The 24,816-nt window shown below is 47.8% G+C and overlaps 1 long non-coding RNA gene and 1 pseudogene across 1 annotated transcript; both read right to left on the bottom strand.

The window, feature by feature from the left end:
• Positions 1-3,821: 3,821 nt before the first annotated feature.
• Positions 3,822-6,051, bottom strand: LOC122153746 (annotated as a pseudogene).
• A 14,175-nt stretch (positions 6,052-20,226) lies between these two features.
• On the bottom strand, positions 20,227-21,910 carry LOC122153710. Its single transcript, XR_006165591.1, has 3 exons — positions 21,819-21,910; positions 21,582-21,732; positions 20,227-20,871 (listed from the first exon to the last, which is right to left on the bottom strand). It is a non-coding gene; the product is annotated as an uncharacterized LOC122153710 (long non-coding RNA).
• Positions 21,911-24,816: the final 2,906 nt, after the last annotated feature.

Here is a 24,816-nt window from a genome sequence, read left to right on the forward strand (position 1 = left end):
TCCAGTCAGGCAGGTGGACTCTAGCTGGTCTAAACAGAAGCCCAGGCATCCGGGCAGGCACCCAGCTCTACTTTCAGATCACCTAGAAAGTCAATGACCTAATCTGCTCAGCCACTTTCAGCAACTCTCACTGGGTACTCATCTGCGTCCTGTCAGATTCTTGGGAAATACGGATGCAGCGCTCAACAGCCTTCTCCCCCTCCTTCTGTTTTTATTCACACTAGAAAAGTAAAACCAGGGGGGTTTGCCTCTGTAACATTTCGGCATGTGACGGTCACAGAGATTGAGCTGGTACAAATCAATACGGCCCCAAACAACACTATTACTTTTTGGAAAACTGCCTCTTACTGAATTAGAATTTGAGGAGGGCCACCGACCCAGCAACGCTTACGGAAATTGTTCTGATGGCACAAGATGGGTGCAGGCTGCTGTAGTTTCAAAGCTGAGCTACACTAACGTTTTAATATGAACACGTTTAATAGTTAAAACATCCTTTCTGTTCTCGGCAAACCCGACGCATCTTAACAGCACCAACCTGACACAGTTGCTACGGTGCCCCGGTGCTTCAGGTAACCTCCAGGCAATAACATCTTTGCACCAAGACCAAATTTAAAGGAAAATGCTCACCTCCAGAAAACTTCCCGCTCAGCACAGAATCTAGGGTTGTCTCATCTTCCCCAAGTGCCTGAACAGTCACCTCGGGAAACTGCAGCAGACTGCTCGTTACCCGAGCCATCAGGTCTCGCACTCTTCACTGTAAAGAAAAAAAAAAAAAAAATGACCCACGTCAGCCCTAACTATTTTTGAGATTGACACAAGTTCCATCGGGATGCAGCGAATCATCTCCTGTACATCACCTGTAGTTCTTTCCCTTAAAAAAGCGGCACTCGGGACAGTTTTCAATCTCACAGCAGAGCAAAGCGAGAATCCTTTCCCTTCTCTGATGCCTGTGGGATCACAAACAAAAAGTGACACAGACGTATGGACAAGATAAATAACAGGAAAAAACCCAATACCCTGAGTTCACGTCTGCTCACATAGGCTAATAAGATGCGAGCTGAGAAAAATCGTATTTCACATTGCAAGCAATACAGACTTCCACAGTTCATCATTCAGAAAGTAGTTTCCCATACACTTACGATGGAAACAGAACACAGCACTTTAAAACACTGATATTTTCCTGTTCTGAGATCCTCGTATTCCTTATTCCAGTCCCTTCCTTCCTACTGCCTGCCCTCATCACATCCCTGCAGTCTACTACAGAAATTTCTAGGCCCTTCAGACGGTGTCCACACTTCTACAGGTGCTCCACAAGGAGTTCGTATTTCACTATGTCAAAACAGAGGTGCTGGTGGCAAAACTTGAGAGCTGAACTGATTTACAGGGTTAAATAGGTGGCTAAACAAGAGATATTCCATACACATGGGAATGCAAACTACTCAAGTTACTACGTTCTGCAAGTTCTCTGCGCTATTGAAAATGGCACCGTAAGAAAGTTCATGCTCTGAAGCCTGTGCACTGGAATCCACTACATGTCCAGTCACAAGCACTCGGGTTGAGAATATGTCCAGTATCTTCTGCCAGCGCAAAACCAAGGAGTGTGGGAAAGGCAGGAAGTGTAAGTCAGGGGCCTGCACTAAGCACAAGTCAACACGTTGAAAAAAGCGTTGCCAATGGCAAAGCCAGTATCGCAGGACGCTGCTGCAGCCAGCCAGCCTGACCACTCTGCCAGCATTCACAGCTAGCACAGATCAAGTTCCAACTGGGACAACTTCTTTGCAGCAGTTTTGCTGCATTTGCTTTTTGGTGCTTGTCAGCGTTTCAAAGTAAACAGCGGGACAGCCTTTTGCACTGCATCCGGGGGCTCCAGAGAGTCAAAAGCCCTCACCTCCCTCCACCCGCTGGCAAAGCTCCGCCTTACGCAGCCCAGGACACCAAGAGCCTTCTCTGCACGGGGGCCACTTCTGCCTCACGGTCAGCTTGGTGCCCAGCAGGCTCCCAGGGTCTCTCTGCCAAGCCTCTTTCCAGCTGGGCAGCCCCCAACACATGCTGGTGCATGGGGTTGTTCCTCCCCAGGTGCAGGACTTGGCCTTTCCCCTTGTTGAACTGCCTGAGGTTCCCGTCAGCCCATTTCTCCAGCCTGTCAAAGTCCCTCCGCGTGGCAGCGTGACCCACCGGGGTATCACCTCTCCACTCAGACCAAAACAGGAGTTTTACTCTAAAAGGCCACGAGCATATCGGAGACCGTCTGCCTCGGAATTCTACAATCAGGCTTATCTCACTCAAGCGCAGCCTACAGATTCTCCTGCAGAGTCTGTGCGGCTGCTCCATAAGCACGAATCTACAGCAGCAGGTGAGAAGAAGAAAGAGTTTCAGCTCTCTAGCCCAACAACCCCCAGCAGAGAAGATCCCGGAGCTGATGCAGCCCACAGCTTTGACTTCCCTTTAAATGAAAAAACAAGCCAAACCACCCCAGAACTTGACGCTAGAGCCAGTTTACCCAGCTACCTCCTGTGGCTATTCCCTGACAAAACTCCGCTGTCATCCAAGGGGTGCAGTCCCTGCCTAACGCGGCAGAGTTTGCAAAAGCTCCCGACGTCAGTTCTGAAATGATGCTCTTTTTCACACCGCTTGGTGTACCTGGACAGACGGACGTAGGTGCTGAGTGCCTCAGCACAGAACACACACGCAGCCTTCCTGGCAGAGGGAGACCGTAGTCAGCAGGACACCTCCAGCGCGCCACCCCCCAGTGACATCTCACCGCTTGCCCCTCGCATCACAGATTCCAGAATCACAGCATCACATGAAGACAAAGGCCTTCCAGAATCTCTGGAGGTCACCCGGCCCAGCCCCCCTGCTCAAGCAGGGTCCCCCAGGGCAGGCTGCCCAGCACCCTGGCCAGACAGCTGTTCAATCCCGAATGCTGAAACATACTTTTACAAACAGCAACCTGACAAGCTGAACTGCGGGGACATCTGCAACACGGGCAACAGGCCTGGGTTTTTGGTGACTCTCTCCTACAGATTTAAGTATGTTCTCCCCACGCGAGGGAAACAACGCCACACCAGCAAAGCCTAACTTTTTTTTACCACGCACTCTAATCAAAAGAAGCCTATGCACAATAACCTCCCTAGCAAAGTATATGCCCATGAGAAACTATCACCTAATTAATTAAACAGCTGTGTAGTTTGTGGCAAGATGCAGCTCATTTTAAGTTAAAAACTGAACGGAACTTGGAAGCGTGTCTCCTTGTTTCCCCACTGGGGGGAAAGGATGGCTATCATATATATATATATAAAATACATATCTATAAAACGTATATAAGCACATATCATAAACATACATATAACAGATACCCTTCGGGCTTTGAAACTGAGAGAAAATGAGCTCCTAACAAAAATTCAGCGTAAATTTCATTTCACTCTACTCAGAGCAGTCCCCTCATCTGTTTCCACCTCAACTAGCCACCCACTCATACAGAGTTCAGAAAAAAGATGAATGGCCTCTTGCAGGATTTTTGATTTTGCACGGTTACATTCCTTACAATACCTAAAGCCGTCCTCACGGTCTGTCTTCTCTGGTTTGCAAAACAGCAATAAATACGCCCTGTTTTGGGTATAATCGTAGCGCACCCACCTTTAAATTTCTTTGTCAGCTTTGTGAGAGGAGGAGAGAAAAGGAAGGACTCCTTTTCCTCAACAGGCCGTTTCTGATGCATGGCAGTTCTGCAGGATCTGGTTCTTGAAACAGGATCTGTTGAAGTTCTTGATCCTTCATCACGTCCTGACAGGTTTATGTCTTCAAGCAGCAAAGGACTGCCATCAGGTCCTCGGCAGAAGGCCTCCTCCCCTGTGCTCTCCTTCAATAACGATCGTCTCTTTCTGCCCCGACGGGCTCTCCTTACTGGACTCTGAAACAGAAAAGGCCCAAACAATAGGCCTCAAACCAAAGTTGACTTCTGAGTGCATTCCCCCACCAGCAATCAGCATCTTAGCAGCAGAATGAAGCAACCAGCACCTTATCAGCATGAAAATGCAACCCTGGGAACAATCCCTGGGAACTGTAAGTAAACAATAGGAAGTAACTATAAATCCCAAATGTAAAGAAAAACAGAAACTCCTCAGACGTGCCCGGATCCTGGCCAGATCCGGACACGCCTGAGTGAGGCATGTCAATCTACCAGGTATCTCCTGTGCATTTCGTTTAGACTTGTTTGTTAAACTGTATAAAAGCCAGACCCTCTCACAGCACAGACGGAGACCTCACCTACGAGTGGACACACTGCGTAGGACTTCCCAATTTCTGGGAAAGGCTCTCTGATCCTTCGCTGTGACGGGGCTCCCCAGCTGATGCACGGGTCGGGGTGATGGTAAAGTATGAGGGCAATTGGTGATGGATCTTTCTTAATCACTATAGCCAGCTTTATGTAGTAACGACTAGGTGCATTACCTTGCTTATTTTCTGCTGCTTTAAACAGTAATGTCTAGGTGCATTACCTTGCTTATTCTTTCTGCTGCTTTAAGGTAAAATAAGCCTATTTCTTTAGCTTGGTGTCTGTGTCCTTTGTGTTAACCCCGTCAATTGGCAAACCAGACTCCCGGGTGTGGCTGATTCCTCATTTGCCTGTGGAAGTTCTTGCTCACGAGTATCCGTTTTTTCTGGCTTGGCATGTGGAACTCTTCTTCTGCCCCTAGGAGAACCAAGGATTTCCACTCTCCCACCTGCACGTATGCCTTCCTGAGTACAGGCAGATTCTTTGCCTGCCAAGAAAATTTGTGCCCCCTTCCTCGCGCGTCTTCTAGGAGTGACAGGAAGTTTAAATCCTGCCCGAGGAAGCGATGATTTAGACAGATCAAGGGCAGAATTTTCCAAAACTTCTGATGAACTCCTCTTCCTCCTTCTGCTCTTTTAGTTGGCACAGGTAAGAGGAGTTGGTCACTAGGCAGCCCCTCCTGATCCTTGACAATACTGCCAGTAAATTGTCAATCAATGAGTTTCGGTTTTCTTGCACTTCTGCTGGGACTGACTGCCTGTTTAATCTTCTGATCGGTGGCACTCTGGCCAGCTTCTTGACCTCCTGCTGAACTTTTCTTCCTCTAGTCCTTTTGGAAGGAGCAGAAGCAATAACGCTACCTTCAGCAGGAGAACTTTCCTCGCTAGCCTCTTGCGAGACTTCAGAAGCAGCTTCCTCTGCTCTCCTTAATCCTCCTCTTGGAGTAACAGCTATGGGCAGCCTGCTGACGGACAACGCTTGTCCATCAGAATGGCTGCTTTCTACTTTTTCTGAATTAGTCAGTTTAGGCTTCCTACCTCTCCTAGGAGGAACAGGCATCACAGGTATTTGCTCATCTCGAGTATTTCCTCCCGTTTCAAGTCTACAAGTCTCAGGTGCTCCTTCTGTTCGCTTGGTACTTCTCCCAGGAGACATTCAAACAGAACCGGTCTGTCTGTCTGCAGCAGTTGATGAGTGCCTTCCGAGGGAATGCCTGGACTTCCACTCAGTTGTCCCCTTGTGTGTGTTCTAGCAGTGATGCCATACTCTACTTGATGCCTCCTGGTTTCATCTTCCACTCCCGTCACAGGTGATTAAGGGAGCCTTTGCCTTCTGGAATCTAGTGACCTTTGTCCTGGTTCGGGCTGGAATTGAGTTCATGTTCCTTTTCGGGAGCGAGAAGAATGCTGCCAGCACACTGAGCTTTCAAGGACTCTCCAAATCCCTATGTCCTGCCTTTGCGCAGGCACAAAAGAAGCAGGGATGGGACACGGCTGAAGCACCGGGCCCGGACTGGCCAACGGGCTATTCCACGTCATGTAACATCACGCTCGCTATGTAAAGGAGGGGTGGGCGGGAAGGGGCTCTCTCTCGCTTCCGGGATTGCAATCGCGGGGTCTTAGTATTTCGGGATCGCTAGCCGGGAACGGGCTGGGTGTCGGTCAGCGGGTGGTGAGCAACTGCACGGTGCATTGCCCGTTTCTAATTTCTATTACTGTCACCGTTTTATTTTATTACCATTAGTAAACTGTTTCTATCTCAACCTGCAAGTCTCCCTTTGCCCCTCCAATTCCCTCCCCCATTCCCAGTGGGGGAGGGAGGCCGAGCTGCTGCGTGGTTGTTAACCGCTTCTTAAACCCTGAAAAGATGTATTTAGCACGTCAGTATGATGTGAACAGAGGAGTTCTGGGTTGGGCCAGAGGGATGGGGGCGGCGCGGGGCTGACGCGAGAGCCGGCGGAGCGGCCCGCGGAGCCGCTGCTGTGAGCGCTCGGCGCCGGTGAGACTCGGGGTGGCGGTGTCGGCAGCGCGTTGGGCGGGGATGGGAGTAGGAGAGCTGGGAGCTGGGGCATGGCAGCGTCCGTGAAACGACGAGTCTTCGAGCGGAGACCGGGCTGGTGATAGAGGAGTGCAAGGAGCGTACACGGAGGTGAGAGATGCTGAGCCGGCCCTGGTGCTCGCCTGTGGTGGGAGAAACGGGGTGGAATATGTGCGGCAAGCTCCGTGGTCAGAGAGGAAGTCTGTGAGGCTGTTCCTTCTCACCAGCCCGTCCCCACAACAACAGCAGCAGCAGCAGCAATACAGGCACTACTGGCTCGTTGGCCCACCGAGCAAAATGAGTAGCCACCAAGCGTTTACTCTTGTTGCAGATGCATGTGTTGGCTAAAGCACGCCGGGGGAGCTGCGGTGTGTGGGTTTTGCACTGCTGCCTTACAGTCAGGCATAGAGATTGGGATTGTAAGAGTTCTGCTGAGTTAATGTGCTGCAAAAATCAGACTAAATTTCCAGCTGATGGATTCAAGTATATCTTTATTAAAATCAATTAGTTTTTTCCTTTTACATCAGCAGCAATAAATTCCTCGATATCACTGTGACATAACTAATAATGTGGGATTATGATCTCTCTGTGGCAAAGTAGATAAAGAAAGGATCCAGAAGTAGAAAATGAAAATTTGATGGTAACGTTAAGATTAAGATAAAACAACAAAAAGGAGAAGAAACTATTAGATTTAAAGAGGTATCATCTAAATAGAAATGTGGTAGAAGTATATAAGGGACTGGTAATGTACAATAAGGAAATGTGGCATATACGATGCAAATATGTATCATATTTCAAGGAACTATCTCAGAGTAATATTCCTTATTTGAAATAGTTCCTTGGAAAAAAGAAAAAATAACAAAACAGTCTTTATAAGTCATGAGCACTGTTTTGCAGAACACACAATTTTCTCATGGTAGGCACTGCTTCTGGGGGAATGGACTATACGTAAGTTCAATTAAACTAAGTGTATATATATATTTATAAATCAGTATTATAGAACATACACCCATGTGCTCCTCACACATAAAGCTTCGTATAAATACACTGTGAGATCAGTGAGATCCAGTGGGAGAAATGAGAAAAAATACTGTCAGCACATAAAAATAGCAAAAAGAAGGTGCCTTTGGAGCATATAATAAAGAAAATTTTGAGTTAAGGAATAAAATCTGTCGTTTTGACTTCAGAGGTGTTGGACCTTTGTACCATGGATCTGATTCTGGCCTGTAAGGCAGGAGAACTCAGTGTCTGTGAAGCAGATTTGATGGGTTTTGATGGGCTGGACTCATGCCAGGCCTCCATGCATTGCCTGATCATTTAATGCGAAATGCATTAAAGTAGTCTCTTTTTTAACTTAGGAGAAATATTTGTTTGCAAAACACGTAGCTGCATATTCACTTACACTTCCCAAGCATGTGAATGCATGGGGTGAGATGGATGACAGTAATTTTCGCAGCTTAAGTTGCCACTTTATCACGAGGAAGCAAATAGGATCCATACGATGTACATGTTATTGCAGAGCATGTTCCTTGTGTAGCATTCAGCTGCAGTTAAAGCCCATCAAATCTCCTTTATAACTGCTTATATCTCAAGACTCTATTTGCGTCAGATTTAGGGTGTGTAATTCACTAGTGGCTGCATTCAAAGCAACAACATACTCTGGGCAGGAAATCAGCTGTTGGCTGCTGCTATGCTAGGATGGAAATTCAGGCAAAGAACATCTGCGTAAGCGGGGAAAACTTGAATTCCTAGTGCTAAAGGAGGTGTCTGATTCAAGAAGGGGTTTTTCCTTAATAATTCTTACTTAGTAAGATTTCCTAGAATGTGCTGTTCATTAATCTCATTAGGTCAGACGAAATGCTTTGTTTTAGTGTGATTCATACTAGGAAGGAAAGAATGTTTAGACATAAAAGGCTAAGCAAAATGCATGCGACTGATTTAAGAGCATAGTTCTTTATTGGTTGAAGGACATATTGCATGCTGGTATCTTTTATACCCTATTTCTTGTAACAAAACAGATAGGGATGCTAATGCAATGTTTTAAATATGCCAAAAATTATTAAAGATTGCCTGAAATACTGACTTGAAATTTCGGTACTGAAGACATGTAGGAGAGGCTGCCATTCCATGCATTAAGAAAGCAGGGTTATTCATTCTTAAGCAAATACATTATCATATCTGTAGAGTCTCTGAGTTTTGGAAGTCTGTTGTCTATGTCGTAGCCAGGATCATTTGACTGAGGGTTCTGCTGGAAAGATCTATCTTTGAAAGAATTGATTGTTTTGGTACTGAGCTTTCTGGGGTTTTTACAGTTCTGCTTTGGTTCTCATATTCTGTGCATCGGTGCTGTAGTTTGAATGATAAAGCTGTTGGACATGCAGGTGTCTGCACCCTGTTGGGTGTGCCCTGCATCATCTCTGGGCTTGAGGGTGCGAGTCTGCCGCAGCTGCCCCCCCAGGACCTGTGCCCAGGGCTCTGTAAGTAATTAGGTGGAATTCTTGTATGTTACAATATGCTGATACATTTGAAAAATGGTTACTGTAACAATGGGAGTTTTAGAAATGAAAGTTGTCTGCTGTGTTTCCAGTCTGCCGCAGCCAAAAGCTGGCCTAGTATGATACACAGCCAGCAATTAGAGACTTTTGGAGGATTTAGCAACCTGAATTTCTGCTACAGAAAGATTTTACAGCTGTCATGTATCTTGGTGAGGGTAACCTAGAGATAATTTATCTCTGTAATATAATCTGGCAGATTTTTTGCTGAGCTGGTTTTTATGCATTTTATCCTTACATGCACAGGGTGTACAGTCATCCCAATTTACAATCTATATATATATATATTTTAACAGTACAAAAATTGAACCCATGCTTTTGAATGCCATGCTATCCCCTGACTTGGGTGACAAAATGTCATGGTCCCTTCAGATGAAACACTGCCCACTGCTTTCCTTCTGTACTGCCTGAGAAGAGCAGCCCCAGTTTTGCAGCATGGCACCAGCCCTGTCCCGAGAATGCACTTTAGAGACATTGCATGCCGCGCACGGCACTGCAACGTGCTCGACTCGCTACTTTGGACTGTTGTATCTTAACCTGTATAGTTACGTAGGAATATGTAACATCATTTGTTGGAGGTAGAGTTGCAGCTTACATTATTTCCTCCCTAGCAGAGGTCTTCTCTTCTGCTACCACTGCAGAACATTTCAAGTGGTTAATAGAGAATCCAGTCTCTTTTCTGTGAGCTAATTATATATGACTGTCGTTTGCTCACATTATCACATCAGCTTTTAGAGTATTGTCATTCGTTTTCAAAGTATCCGAAAAAGGCAAGACACTGCCTTAATTCCTCTCCCCCCCCATGCACACGCATCACGCAGCCGTGCGGCTGCACGGCATCGGCATCGTGTGGTTTGGGGCTGCCTGTACGGCGCAGACAGGTCAGGAATGTGAGACCGAGCACTGGCACCGATTTCTGAGAAGTTGTGAAACAGTCATTTTTATCTGAAAAAAAGAGCAGAGGCAAGGTGTGGTAATCTCCATTTGAAAGACGAATGCTCAGGAAGTGCAGGGGAGGGAAACGAAAGGGGTAAGAGGAGGGTGAAGGGAACCTTTGGGTATATTTGGACTACCAAATTACAGACAGCTTTCTGAAAAACGAGTTACGAACTACTCTAGGAAGCAGTAATACAATAGAGAGAAAAGATGCAATAAAACATTTCTGTGTTTGAAGAAAGCATCTTTGCTGCTCACCTGAACTTAAGTTTAATTTTATTTTGAATATCGAAGGAAATTATGCGTCATGTGACAAGAGGGCTTTTCAGATGCCTCTGGCAGTTTGCATGCTAAATCACACCTTAATCAGTGGTAATTAATTCAGAAAATCTTGTCGGGATGGGACTCCTGTAATGAGAGCACACACTCTTTGGGGGACATAGTCCTAGTCTACAAAAAGATGGTGTGGAGCAAATTTTGAATAATTCGAATTTGCTGTTTCAGTGGAAGTTGTGTGGTAGCTCTGAACGGCGGGTAGGTAAGGGTGGCTGCCAAAACACCTGGGTCAGAGTGTGGAAATGGATTTCAGGCTGTTCTGCACATGAGAAACAATAGCTTTTAATGTTGAAATTTTAATTCTTATAGAAAACAAGCAAAGTGTAACTGGGAAGAATCTACTGGCTCTCTCGTCAGCCCTGCGCCGCTCCCATCCCTCCGGCCCAACCCAGAACTCCTCTGTTCACATCATACTGATGTGCTAAATACATCTTTTCAGGGTTTAAGAAGCGGTTAACAACCACGCAGCAGCTCGGCCTCCCTCCCCCACCTGGGAATGGGGAGGGAATTGGAGGGGCAAAGGGAGACTTGCAGGTTGAGATAGAAACAGTTTACTAATGGTAATAAAATAAAACGGTGACAGTAATAGAAATTAGAAACGGGCAATGCACCGTGCAGTTGCTCACCACCCGCTGACCGACACCCAGCCCCTCCCCGAAATACCAAGGCTCCGCAGTCACAATCCTGGAAGTGAGAGAGTGCCCCTTCCCATCCACCCCTCCTTTATATAGTGAGCCTAACGTCATGATATAGAATATTTTATTGGCCAACTCAGATCTGCTGCTCTGCCCTGGCAGCCACTGACACCGAGATGCCCACATCGCACAGCAGCACGCCGACCTCTGTGCCGAGCGCCGCCTTCCCTGCGCGCCAGAGACCGATGTCACCGAGACCACCTGGACACACCGGCACCACCAGCGCCCGCCGGGCCGGACCACCCTCTCCTCTCTCCCCTCTCCCTCCCCGGCGCAGCCCCGACACCGAGCAGTGCTCGCCCTTCCCGCCTTTTTAAGCGCAGCTCCCTCCACACAGTCCAGTAGGGACGCAAGTCACTGCACCTCGAGACGCCAGGACCGAGCCAGCTGATCTTTATTAGAACACAGGAAAAAAAGACAAAACTACTCCTCCATTTTGTTTCACTGTGGGCACTAAGGCTTTGAAAGCAAGAACGCCACCAAGTAACGGCACCTGTCCCAAGCCGGCATGAGGAGGAGCAGGTGCTGTCATCTCCTAAGGTGCCAGTTCCCCGGGGCCTGCCTGCTCTTGGCAGTGGCACAGTGGGGCGAAGGGAGAAGGCGGTGGCTGCCCGTGAGGCAGATGCCGGGGTGGTTGCATTAGGTAGTAACTTAGATGAACACGATCCAGCGGAACCCCGGCACTAGAACCCACTGTGTCACTGATTTAAGAGGCTTGTGAATTAAAATACCCTTGACGGGTTTGGCTCACTGCAGCAAAGGGTGGTACAACTTTTAGCTCAGATCCATCTATAAATTCTGTGCCACAGATACGCGCAAGGAAGCGTGCAGGCCGTGCTGGTCATGCGCAACACAAAGCATCTTTGCCTCAGACCCCCCGTGGCCCCCGTCGGTGTCTCCGAGCGTTGGGCTCAGTGCAGCAGCTGACGACGGGGGGGTCTCACTGGGATGCGAGCTGTTGCAAACATCAGCTGGCTGCACCAGACATGATCACCTGCTCCCAAGGAAGTGGGCTGTGGTAAACAATTACTGCTGCCAGCTCCAGTACAGCCGGCACGTCGTCCCGTAACTTCATGAATACTTTTTCTGAATTAGTCAGTTTAGGCTTCTTTGCAGCAGTTTTGCTGCATTTGCTTTTTGGTGCTTGTCAGCGTTTCAAAGTAAACAGCGGGACAGCCTTTTGCACTGCATCCGGGGGCTCCAGAGAGTCAAAAGCCCTCACCTCCCTCCACCCGCTGGCAAAGCTCGCCTTACGCAGCCCAGGACACCAAGAGCCTTCTCTGCACGGGGGCCACTTCTGCCTCACGGTCAGCTTGGTGCCCAGCAGGCTCCCAGGGTCTCTCTGCCAAGCCTCTTTCCAGCTGGGCAGCCCCCAACACATGCTGGTGCATGGGGTTGTTCCTCCCCAGGTGCAGGACTTGGCCTTTCCCCTTGTTGAACTGCCTGAGGTTCCCGTCAGCCCATTTCTCCAGCCTGTCAAAGTCCCTCCGCGTGGCAGCGTGACCCACCGGGGTATCACCTCTCCACTCAGACCAAAACAGGAGTTTTACTCTAAAAGGCCACGAGCATATCGGAGACCGTCTGCCTCGGAATTCTACAATCAGGCTTATCTCACTCAAGCGCAGCCTACAGATTCTCCTGCAGAGTCTGTGCGGCTGCTCCATAAGCACGAATCTACAGCAGCAGGTGAGAAGAAGAAAGAGTTTCAGCTCTCTAGCCCAACAACCCCCAGCAGAGAAGATCCCGGAGCTGATGCAGCCCACAGCTTTGACTTCCCTTTAAATGAAAAAACAAGCCAAACCACCCCAGAACTTGACGCTAGAGCCAGTTTACCCAGCTACCTCCTGTGGCTATTCCCTGACAAAACTCCGCTGTCATCCAAGGGGTGCAGTCCCTGCCTAACGCGGCAGAGTTTGCAAAAGCTCCCGCGTCAGTTCTGAAATGATGCTCTTTTTCACACCGCTTGGTGTACCTGGACAGACGGACGTAGGTGCTGAGTGCCTCAGCACAGAACACACACGCAGCCTTCCTGGCAGAGGGAGACCGTAGTCAGCAGGACACCTCCAGCGCGCCACCCCCCAGTGACATCTCACGCTTGCCCCTCGCATCACAGATTCCAGAATCACAGCATCACCATGAAGACAAAGGCCTTCCAGAATCTCTGGAGGTCACCCGGCCCAGCCCCCCTGCTCAAGCAGGGTCCCCCAGGGCAGGCTGCCCAGCACCCTGGCCAGACAGCTGTTCAATCCCGAATGCTGAAACATACTTTTACAAACAGCAACCTGACAAGCTGAACTGCGGGGACATCTGCAACACGGGCAACAGGCCTGGGTTTTTGGTGACTCTCTCCTACAGATTTAAGTATGTTCTCCCCACGCGAGGGAAACAACGCCACACCAGCAAAGCCTAACTTTTTTTTACCACGCACTCTAATCAAAAGAAGCCTATGCACAATAACCTCCCTAGCAAAGTATATGCCCATGAGAAACTATCACCTAATTAATTAAACAGCTGTGTAGTTTGTGGCAAGATGCAGCTCATTTTAAGTTAAAAACTGAACGGAACTTGGAAGCGTGTCTCCTGTTTCCCCACTGGGGGGAAAGGATGGCTATCATATATATATATATATAAAATACATATCTATAAAACGTATATAAGCACATATCATAAACATACATATAACAGATACCCTTCGGGCTTTGAAACTGAGAGAAAATGAGCTCCTAACAAAAATTCAGCGTAAATTTCATTTCACTCTACTCAGAGCAGTCCCCTCATCTGTTTCCACCTCAACTAGCCACCCACTCATACAGAGTTCAGAAAAAAGATGAATGGCCTCTTGCAGGATTTTTGATTTTGCACGGTTACATTCCTTACAATACCTAAAGCCGTCCTCACGGTCTGTCTTCTCTGGTTTGCAAAACAGCAATAAATACGCCCTGTTTTGGGTATAATCGTAGCGCACCCACCTTTAAATTTCTTTGTCAGCTTTGTGAGAGGAGGAGAGAAAGGAAGGACTCCTTTTCCTCAACAGGCCGTTTCTGATGCATGGCAGTTCTGCAGGATCTGGTTCTTGAAACAGGATCTGTTGAAGTTCTTGATCCTTCATCACGTCCTGACAGGTTTATGTCTTCAAGCAGCAAAGGACTGCCATCAGGTCCTCGGCAGAAGGCCTCCTCCCCTGTGCTCTCCTTCAATAACGATCGTCTCTTTCTGCCCCGACGGGCTCTCCTTACTGGACTCTGAAACAGAAAAGGCCCAAACAATAGGCCTCAAACCAAAGTTGACTTCTGAGTGCATTCCCCCACCAGCAATCAGCATCTTAGCAGCAGAATGAAGCAACCAGCACCTTATCAGCATGAAAATGCAACCCTGGGAACAATCCCTGGGAACTGTAAGTAAACAATAGGAAGTAACTATAAATCCCAAATGTAAAGAAAAACAGAAACTCCTCAGACGTGCCCGGATCCTGGCCAGATCCGGACACGCCTGAGTGAGGCATGTCAATCTACCAGGTATCTCCTGTGCATTTCGTTTAGACTTGTTTGTTAAACTGTATAAAAGCCAGACCCTCTCACAGCACAGACGGAGACCTCACCTACGAGTGGACACACTGCGTAGGACTTCCCAATTTCTGGGAAAGGCTCTCTGATCCTTCGCTGTGACGGGGCTCCCCAGCTGATGCACGGGTCGGGGTGATGGTAAAGTATGAGGGCAATTGGTGATGGATCTTTCTTAATCACTATAGCCAGCTTTATGTAGTAACGACTAGGTGCATTACCTTGCTTATTCTTTCTGCTGCTTTAAACAGTAATGTCTAGGTGCATTACCTTGCTTATTCTTTCTGCTGCTTTAAGGTAAAATAAGCCTATTTCTTTAGCTTGGTGTCTGTGTCCTTTGTGTTAACCCCGTCAATTGGCAAACCAGACTCCCGGGTGTGGCTGATTCCTCATTTGCCTGTGGAAGTTCTTGCTCACGAGTATCCGTTTTTTCGCTTGGCATGTGGAACTCTTCTTCTGCCCCTAGGAGAACCAAGGATTTCCACTCTCCCACCTGCACGTATGCCTTCCTGAGTACAGGCAGATTCTTTGCCTGCCAAGAAAATTTGTGCCCCCTTCCTCGCGCGTCTTCTAGGAGTGACAGGAAGTTTAAATCCTGCCCGAGGAAGCGATGATTTAGACAGATCAAGGGCAGAATTTTCCAAAACTTCTGATGAACTCTCTTCCTCCTTCTGCCTCTTTTAGTTGGCACAGGTAAGAGGAGTTGGTCACTAGGCAGCCCCTCCTGATCCTTGACAATACTGCCAGTAAATTGTCAATCAATGAGTTTCGGTTTTCTTGCACTTCTGCTGGGACTGACTGCCTGTTTAATCTTCTGATCGGTGGCACTCTGGCCAGCTTCTTGACCTCCTGCTGAACTTTTTCTTCCTCTAGTCCTTTTGGAAGGAGCAGAAGCAATAACGCTACCTTCAGCAGGAGAACTTTCCTCGCTAGCCTCTTGCGAGACTTCAGAAGCAGCTTCCTCTGCTCTCCTTAATCCTCCTCTTGGAGTAACAGCTATGGGCAGCCTGCTGACGGACAACGCTTGTCCATCAGAATGGCTGCTTTCTACTTTTTCTGAATTAGTCAGTTTAGGCTTCCTACCTCTCCTAGGAGGAACAGGCATCACAGGTATTTGCTCATCTCGAGTATTTCCTCCCGTTTCAAGTCTACAAGTCTCAGGTGCTCCTTTGTTCGCTTGGTACTTCTCCCAGGAGACATTCAAACAGAACCGGTCTGTCTGTCTGCAGCAGTTGATGAGTGCCTTCCGAGGGAATGCCTGGACTTCCACTCAGTTGTCCCCTTGTGTGTGTTCTAGCAGTGATGCCATACTCTACTTGATGCCTCCTGGTTTCATCTTCCACTCCCGTCACAGGTGATTAAGGGAGCCTTTGCCTTCTGGAATCTAGTGACCTTTGTCCTGGTTCGGGCTGGAATTGAGTTCATGTTCCTTTTCGGGAGCGAGAAGAATGCTGCCAGCACACTGAGCTTTCAAGGACTCTCCAAATCCCTATGTCCTGCCTTTGCGCAGGCACAAAAGAAGCAGGGATGGGACACGGCTGAAGCACCGGGCCCGGACTGGCCAACGGGCTATTCCACGTCATGTAACATCACGCTCGCTATGTAAAGGAGGGGTGGGCGGGAAGGGGCTCTCTCTCGCTTCCGGGATTGCAATCGCGGGGTCTTAGTATTTCGGGATCGCTAGCCGGGAACGGGCTGGGTGTCGGTCAGCGGGTGGTGAGCAACTGCACGGTGCATTGCCCGTTTCTAATTTCTATTACTGTCACCGTTTTATTTTATTACCATTAGTAAACTGTTTCTATCTCAACCTGCAAGTCTCCCTTTGCCCCTCCAATTCCCTCCCCCATTCCCAGGTGGGGGAGGGAGGCCGAGCGGCTGCGTGGTTGTTAACCGCTTCTTAAACCCTGAAAAGATGTATTTAGCACGTCAGTATGATATGAACATAGCTGCTCGTCTAGTGGAATGGAAGACAAGTTCAGCTTTACCGATTCGTTCCTATGTTACTGAAAAAAGAACATGTCCCAGCACTCACTGAGTCTCAAGGTTAACTTGTTCTAAGAGCCTTGAAGTGACAGGGCAAACTTTCGGGTTTGATTTCAGAAGTGATCAGTAAAACAGAAAAAGATACGTGAGGAGAAGGCTGTTAAGCAGTTTCACAAAACAGTTTCCCAGGTTTTTGAAGCTCTGAAAATGACTCTGAGATATAAAGAGCTCTCGGTGTCCCTCAGCTGCATCACATTCACCATCGTCACTAGCTGGCAATTCACGTTCAATCTGTTGCTCTGAAGCAGCACAGCTGTGTTGAAGATTGCCTGGTGGATGGAGCTCACTACACGGCGATGTTTCAGGAGCTGCTTCTGAGGTTTCTGCCGTACCCACACTATCTTCAATAACCTGAAGGTAAAAAATGTCTGTTAATGCATTCTTAATTACCAGACAGACTAACTTCAAGCTGAGCTTGGTGAAACTGAGGACAGTGAAATGCTGCTTTTCCTTTCAGACCACCACCACGTGTAAAGTGGGAAACATACAATCTACTCCCTGCCACAGATAACAGTTCATGCGTTTAAGGGACAGAGAACAGACTATTCCATTTATGCAATGACACGCTCCATTTCTGCTCTTTCTGTTCCTGGATAACGATTTGCCACCACCCGTGAACAACGTGAGCAGTTTTACAACACAAGCTGCACACACGACCGGCAGCAATCGTCACGCTGCAGAACTTTCTGGACTGACCACAAATCCACAGGTCGTACAGACAGAGAACGCTTCCCTCTGCTTCTTCCAAGCCAACCAGCAGCCCAGTTCTCTTCTGCCAGGAAAACTCCTTTACCACACGCACAGTGGGAGGCTGTTTATTTGCTCCCTGGAAACGGTACGCAGAGAGCCGCGCTCCTGTCACAGAGCTCACCGCCTGGAGTTGAGGACCACACGCCTGCCACGCCAGGCCATGGCTCCCTGGAAGAGAAACGCAAGAGGACTTAAGCAAAGGTCCAGCAGAAGACTGAAAACTGCCGAGAAGTCACAGTCACCGCCCTTTCCTTCAGTAAAAGTACCGAGCAGAGGAAGACCAACCCGCCCGATTCCGGTCAAGTAGTTAAAGCCACCCGTTGAAATCCTCAAGGAATGTATCTGAAAATTAACACCTTTGTTATTTTGCATTTGTACTTGTCAGTCCCTTCTCTCGGCCCTTCCTCACTTGGCAGGCTTCCCAGTCCTTTGATCATCTTTGTGGCCCTTTTCTGGACCCTCTCCAGCCTGCCCACATCTTTTTAGTACAGCGGGGACTAAACTGCTGGCAGACTCGAGGGTGGGCTAGCCAGTGAGCAGGAGGAAAACCCGTCTCTGGGAAGACCGGGTGTCTCAGCCAGCGGTGAGGGAGGGAGCCCAGGGTGGGGGCACAGAAGATAGCTGGGCTTGAGGCCATGCTGACCTCCTGGGGCTCTGTAAACGAAGGGCGTGCGTGGGAACCCCCGGAGTGACAGCACGCCCGCGGTGTCACTCGCGAGCTTGAATCGCAACAAGCCGGAGAGGAGGCCTCAATCTGCTGACTTCAAAACAAAATCTGGTCAGTCAGTAGCAGCAAGGCTATGGTTCAAAATCAAACGTAAAAATAAAGAGCCACGACATGCTTTTTTTCCTCTGTCCAAGAACTGTGCGTAATAGGAGTAACTCGACTGCCGGGCTGGGCGAGCCGAGGACTCAGGCCAAGGAGGAAGAACGTAGCCGACTCAGTATGAGTGATAAAGTGCTTCAGTTTATTGATTTTCATTACAGCCTTTTATAATCCTTCTACTAATTATGCCTACTAGTCACTAGCTGATTGGCTTAAGCTCTAAGGGTCGTATTCTCACGGTCCACCTACTTGCAGTAGCTTACAGCACAAGTTTCTCATAACACTAAGTTTCTCATGCTACTATTTCTGATTCCTGTTTACTTGTTTTCGATACACAACAGTACCGTAACACAATGTTTCTCAGACCACCGTTATCATAACACTAGGTTTCTTAGACCACTATTCCTAATTCCTCTCAACCTGTTTTCGACACACCACGGTACACAAGGCTGAAGTGTCCTTGACATTCCTCAGGTATCAGCAGCTGCGAGCAGCTGCAAGCAAACCCTAGTGAGGCCAGCATCAGCAGCTAGAGCAGGCTCTGATCATACAATTGCTCGGTGGGCTCAGGACCCTTGTCTCTGAGCCATTCTCCAACACTCGACTACAGATAGGGATTTCATTTCCACATTGGTACGGCAAGCGAGATGGGAAGGAATGAGTTTCCACAGAAACACGTTCACAAACGGCATCCCTGCGTCGTTCCTGCTGGCACACAGCGGGGGAGCTGGTTTGGGAGGACAAAGCACTTTCTGAAGGGGAAGGAACACAGGAGTAAATCGCAAGCAGCCCTCAGTAACCAGGGCAGTACTCTCACAGACAGACGGCCCTGCTGCACGGGCGTGAAGCTTTCTGCTTCCAGCAGTGCTCGAATCCGCTGGACAACCAGCGCAGGATGCTGATGGAGTGGGAGCATCCAGCAGCTACAAAAGCTGTACTGCATGGCTGAAAACTTGGCCTCTGCTGTAGCGGAGAGGCGCGCACTGTAAAGCTTCTGTACCCTATGAAGCTGTATAGAAGGCGGCATTAATTTTCCTTACCGAGGTGCTGGAAAGACTTTCTCATGCATACCATCTGTAAATCCAGCTGTACTACCTCAACTTTGTTTCCCACAGTATTTTAGAGGATCCACTCTGTCTTGTACCGGAAGCTGCTCCAGAGTCACGGTTCCCATTTTTCCGATTTGAGAGTAACCCAGCCTTTTAAAGTACCGCCTGAAAGGTCTTGGAAAGAAGTGACACTTTGCGCTAATCCCACCTGGCACTGCTTGTACTTTTCCCAATGCTGGGTGGCTTTGAAGAGCTCTTTGCACACAACGGGCACCGGGCCTCTGTTTGCAGCGCAGCCGATCGTCCAACAGCTCTTCCCGAGCCGGCCTGCCCGTACGCCAGCAGAGCAGCGTTATAACCTTGCCAGGCGTTCTCCAGCGCTCCTTGGGCCAGATCACACAACACCTCGCTCTAAACAACGATCGAGTGCATCCTCTTCACAGATGAGCAAGCAAACGCATACACAAGCACTGCTGCCCGGGACGCGTGCCCCCACTAACAGGTTGAATCAAGATTTGCAAACGTGCTTGAAAGTAATACCGAGTTCCGGGATGACGGGAGCGTAGGCAAAAGCTAGGTAAGGCTTCCAACCAGTAAACCGACCCGTGCCAGTCACCTGCAGTACGCTTACATGAACGTTAATAATGGGAGATAAACTAAATGAGCAGTCTACGACCGTGTATTAGCTACAACTGCTTGTAGTTGGTTCTTTGAGTAAAATCTTACCTGGCCTGCATAGCTGTTGGATCCGGCTGAGACGAGCATACCGTTCTCGCCCTTTCGGAAGCCACTACGAGACCACTAGGCTAGATGAAACGTAAAGGCCTTCCAGCGCCCTGGATTCTGAGGGCCACATATGCTTGTGCTGTTGGTGCTCACAGAAATCACACACTACTTCCCTGCACCCTTCTCTGTGTACTGAAAATACGGTTGTAGCACCAAAAGGCAAGCGATCGGTCACCCAGCGATAGCTCCTGCTTTTGTCTGCATTTAAGCCAAGTTGAACAGCAAGGCACACCACAGCAAGGACTGCTGTGGGATAAGCCTGCTCTTAAACTATGCCAGGGGATACACAGCCAAGGAGGAAGCGACCTGAACCAACGGACACGTCGGTAACTGTAACTTGCATTTTTCCCTCTCCCTCGCATACTGGTCATCCACACGGCAGAGGGCTTTGAAAAACACATTTTATTTTAGGAACGGCTTGAATTCAACAGGAACCACAGAACATTTATCTCCAAGCACATCCAAGAGACTCGTTACCTGGACTACTTTGCCGAGAAAAAAAAAAGCATTCCTGGATTGGAAACCTGCAAGTTTTGCACAGAAGACAAAAGTACCAACAAAATAAGAAAAAACTGCTACCTTCTTACTTGAGAGTCTACAATTTCATAGTATTTTCAGATTGGCCTAGACTAAGAGGTGAAAAGCACTGCCTATCAACTCATGAGAAAACACGGGCTGGCTGCTGCCTGTAGCTTGTTTTTTCGCCACCAGAAATCAACAGCTAAGCTATTTGCGATTCGGCACATGGGAACAGATGAAAAACCGCCAGGTGATTTTGCATCGTGATACTCCAAAGTAGTTTGGTCTGAACGGGCAGAGAAGTTGCTGTTTTCTTTGCTGACATCCATTTTCTCCAAACCATCTCCAGGTATGCTTTTTGAAAACGCTTCCACTTCAGCACGATCCTCCTCAGGATTGCTCAGAGTAAGCACAGTTGCCTTATCTCTAGTCTCAGACGATGCATCCTCCGCCATTCCATGATGATGCTCCCATGAATCCCCAGGCAGTGCTATATCATCGTTGGTTACCTTTATTAAAATACAAAAAAAAAACCAACAAAACCTCACAGTCAATAACATGCAGGTGGTTTTTGTAAAGGGAAGACAAAAAACCCCCCCAACATATACTGATATTTGTGTCCCTAGTGTCCCAAAAACCACACTGCAACTCTGCCTCAGGGAGAGGACGAGGTACGGCTGGTGGCTCTGCAACTCTAGCACTAGAACAAACAGGGAAAGGTAACTGACTTTCACTCCCCTGAAGTCCAAACATACCGGAATTCAGGTTTATTTGACCATCGCCCCTGAAGGAAAATCATCTGACAACCACCAGCCTCTTTTCCGCTCGTTACAATTCCGCCCGATGTTAAGAAGGAAAGGCAGAAACGAAGCAGACACTGGGAGGAAGCGGTCAAAGATCCCTGTTTGGCCACATAACCAAGTGTCTCAAAAGCAGTACACCGAGAGCTTGGTGGCAACCACAGTTCTAGTTTCAGCTGTCTTAAATTCTTGAAAACACATTTACCATCGTGTCAGTATAGGTCTTGGCCTAAATAAGATTATCATAGCCGAAAAACTCTCTCCAAATATTACTTTGGATGAACTGATTACAAAAAAGCCAATCAAAGTTTATTCAGGTACACCTTCCTTCCAGAATACTAACATAATCCAAATGGATTTTTCGCTATTCCTCTCCACACACGTAGCTCAAAACTGAACTTTGTGAAAAGGCTGCTTACCTATCATATCGTGAGGAAAAGGTTTTCTGCTCATTTCCTGCCCATGCTGCTCCAATTCTGGATAACACATTACTCATGAAAGTTGCTATGATATCCAGATATCCTGAATTGGCTGGTTTTCTTGCTCTTGATACTGGCTTTGGTCTCGCAACTGTAAAGCACAAGGGAAAACCTATCAGCCTTGTGTTATCAAAGTGAGCGTTTCTTGACCGCTGTATTCCCCGCGCTAAAAATTACCTCCTCTTAAGGCCGACGAAGGCAAATGGTAAGGCCTGGCTCTCTCTGCAGCCAGCTGCCTTTGAACTCTAGGAAGGATCTTCCGATATGGGTAATTCAGACTTTCTGGCACATGCCCCCTCTCTGAAGCGAGGATGGCGATCATTCTGATGAATAAAAAGCGTAAAGCAGTTAACTAATTACAGCGAGTGCACTGCACAGAACAGCAGCAAGTTCTACCCATCAGCACACGCCAACTTCACCCGGTAATTTTAGCAAAGTGGAAGGCAGACTAGATCAGTAACAGAACCGACAACTGTCAGTTAAAACAGTTCTGGCACTCAGCAGAACCTTATTCCGATACGCCTCTTGTTACCTTTGAGGAACCCCTTACAACAGGCAGTAAGAGGTGTAACAAAACCAGATCCTGACAACTTGTTTGTACCCTGCGGAGAGCTCCGACATGTAGACACGAGCACACGGCCCTGTTCTGCCCCTGGTCTTGGCACGGTCCTTCCGCAACTGCCTAACGAGCTGGGTCAGGGAATCCAACCGACGGGACCAAAGGCCGAGTAGAAGGGGGCAACTAGCAGGTGGACCAACTTCGTTTGACAGCAGTATGAATGCTACGCCCGGTGCGAGGCAAGAAGCAAACCCCAGAACTTTGGGGCTAGAGAACAGGCGACAGACCAGCTCTCTTCATCCCGAGTCTGTTTTTACCGTAAGTTAAGCAAACTCAGCCTCGCAGAAAGAGAGATCAAAAGTAAATGCAGCTCATGACTTCTGCTGCTTTCAGATGCACAAACCTTAACAAGCCCAAACAATGGCTCGAGCTGTATTCCTCACCTTCCTGCCATACCACCGCTTGAAAAGGCATCGCGGGAAGCTGAGCTAGCAATTTGGAACAACCACAGCTCCTAACAACGCTTGAGCGAAACCGCCAAGGACACCGACATGCATTTTGAATATCTGCCTGCCGACGGGTGATGTTACAGAAGGTCTAGCGGAACCTTTTTGGACCAAATTCAAGCCTGCCATTCTTGATCGCAGGTCCAGGTCTCAATATAAGGAGTTCTGGCAAACTGTCCAAAATTCTAAACCAAATAACAGACTAGAAAGCCTTTGACTGTAAAATCCACTAACTACAGCCCAGCTTACCCCAACAGTCCATTTCTCATCTGAGTTCCCTTCCTTGAAAGACACTCTGTGTTTGTTTGCTCTGGGAGGAGTAACTGATTCTCCTGGAAACGCAGAGGGAGTTGCCTGGGGTGTGCTGCGAACGCTGGATCTGAGAATAGACTGAGGAGTAAAGCCGGGAAAACCAGAAGCAGATGTGGCCAAAACTTCAGCTTTCTATGAAAAGAAAGAAAAATATTTAATTGAAAACCAATTCGTACCTTCAAAACGGAAGACTCCACTTCTCCAAAGCATTAGTTTCAATTACAGACTGAGGTTGCAGAGGCAGGGAGGACAAAGTTAACCTCTGCACTGCTCTTTCTCCAAAGGTATGAAAATCTTAACGATAAAACCCCCCAGGATCTTGTGGATTTTTGGTTTTCTTTTGGTATGTTGGTTGGTTGGTTGGTTGGTTGGTTGGTTTTTCCCACCAACACCAACTAAAATGTGATTTTTCAAATTAATTTCCTGAGGAAACAAGGATATGGCGTCTTGATTTCTGCATTGTTCTCTCCCTTCCCAGTAATTTTTGCAATTCCTACTCTGCTCTCTAAAAGGCGTACCACTTCAAATGTTACCCCAGCTACTGCCACTGAACACACTGCCATGCAAAATGGCAATCAGCAAAGCAACAGCGAGAGCTTATTGCTTCACTGATGAATCCATCCGCGCGCTACACCAAATTAAGGGGCTGCTGTACAAATACCTACACATCTTCACCTAGAAGCATCCAGGTCTTCTTACCTCGGCTCGGAAGAAGAATTTACAGTATGGAAAGGGTTTGAAAGGGGGAGAAGGAAACTAGCTCAATGAGAGGGACGATATTCAATGAGAAGAAAAAGGCTGTCATTCAGAGAGATCACAACTACTTTGTTCAGGCAGGCAAAGGCAAAGAGACCCGCACCAAGAAGACAGGTCAAATGTTGTTACTTCCTTACAGGAGAAGAGTTTGAAGGCACTGAATGGACACACAGTTTACGCAAACAATTAACCAGTACAATTGCTGCCAAAAGCCATCACTGAGTTGGACAGAGACTGACATCCCTTAACGGACATCACTTAGCTGTCACTCACTTCACCGGATTAAGAAACTGAAGCATGCACGTTCTTGCTGGTGGCTATGCAAGTCAAACTGTGCAGAGCTGCTGAGCGCTTGCATAACGAGATGGTTAAGCCACAAACTGCATCTTTAAGGGTCTAAGCATATTGAAAAGCCCAATTTTAACTTCCTTTGTTCTGCACAGTTCATGAAGTTATGGGACAACGTGCCTACTGCAATTAGCTTAGAACTAAACTTGCCCTCTTCAAGGCTTTTCCCAACTTCCTGCTTCCAAAAGGACTGTATGTACAACCACCCCACATGCTCTGAAAATTTGACACAGTTTGAATCCAGCAGTGTTTGTGTCAAACATTTTGGTGGTTTCATTTTAAACAAAGTTTACAGGCCATTTGTTTGGTCGGTTCTTACTGTTTTTCCAAATACAAACCTTAACCACAAGAGGAGTCTGTAGCAAATTGAACTCTGGTGTTCTTGAAGAATTCTTTTGTAACAATGGTGACTGCCAGCTACCACCCTGTGCTGCAGAACATGAAGGGACAGGACGATCCACCAAACCCAGCAACCTGTTAAGATACCCAATTTAAAATATGAACATAAATAAACTAAGGAAGAAAATCACGCGGCGTTCAAGAAATCTTGAGATGAGATGTAAGAAAGACATTCAAGGAACGAGAAATAGAGGTGAGCCCTCACTGTTGGGGGGTGTATCAGGTCCACGCACAAGTTACCGCCTTTTCCTTTTTTCTTAGTTACTTCTGTACATTTCAAGCTTGATTTCCTAAA

This window comes from Tyto alba, unplaced genomic scaffold (genome assembly GCF_018691265.1).
Source record: "Tyto alba isolate M040663 unplaced genomic scaffold, T.alba_DEE_v4.0 Super-Scaffold_22, whole genome shotgun sequence".
Classification (NCBI taxonomy): Eukaryota; Metazoa; Chordata; class Aves; order Strigiformes; family Tytonidae; genus Tyto; species Tyto alba.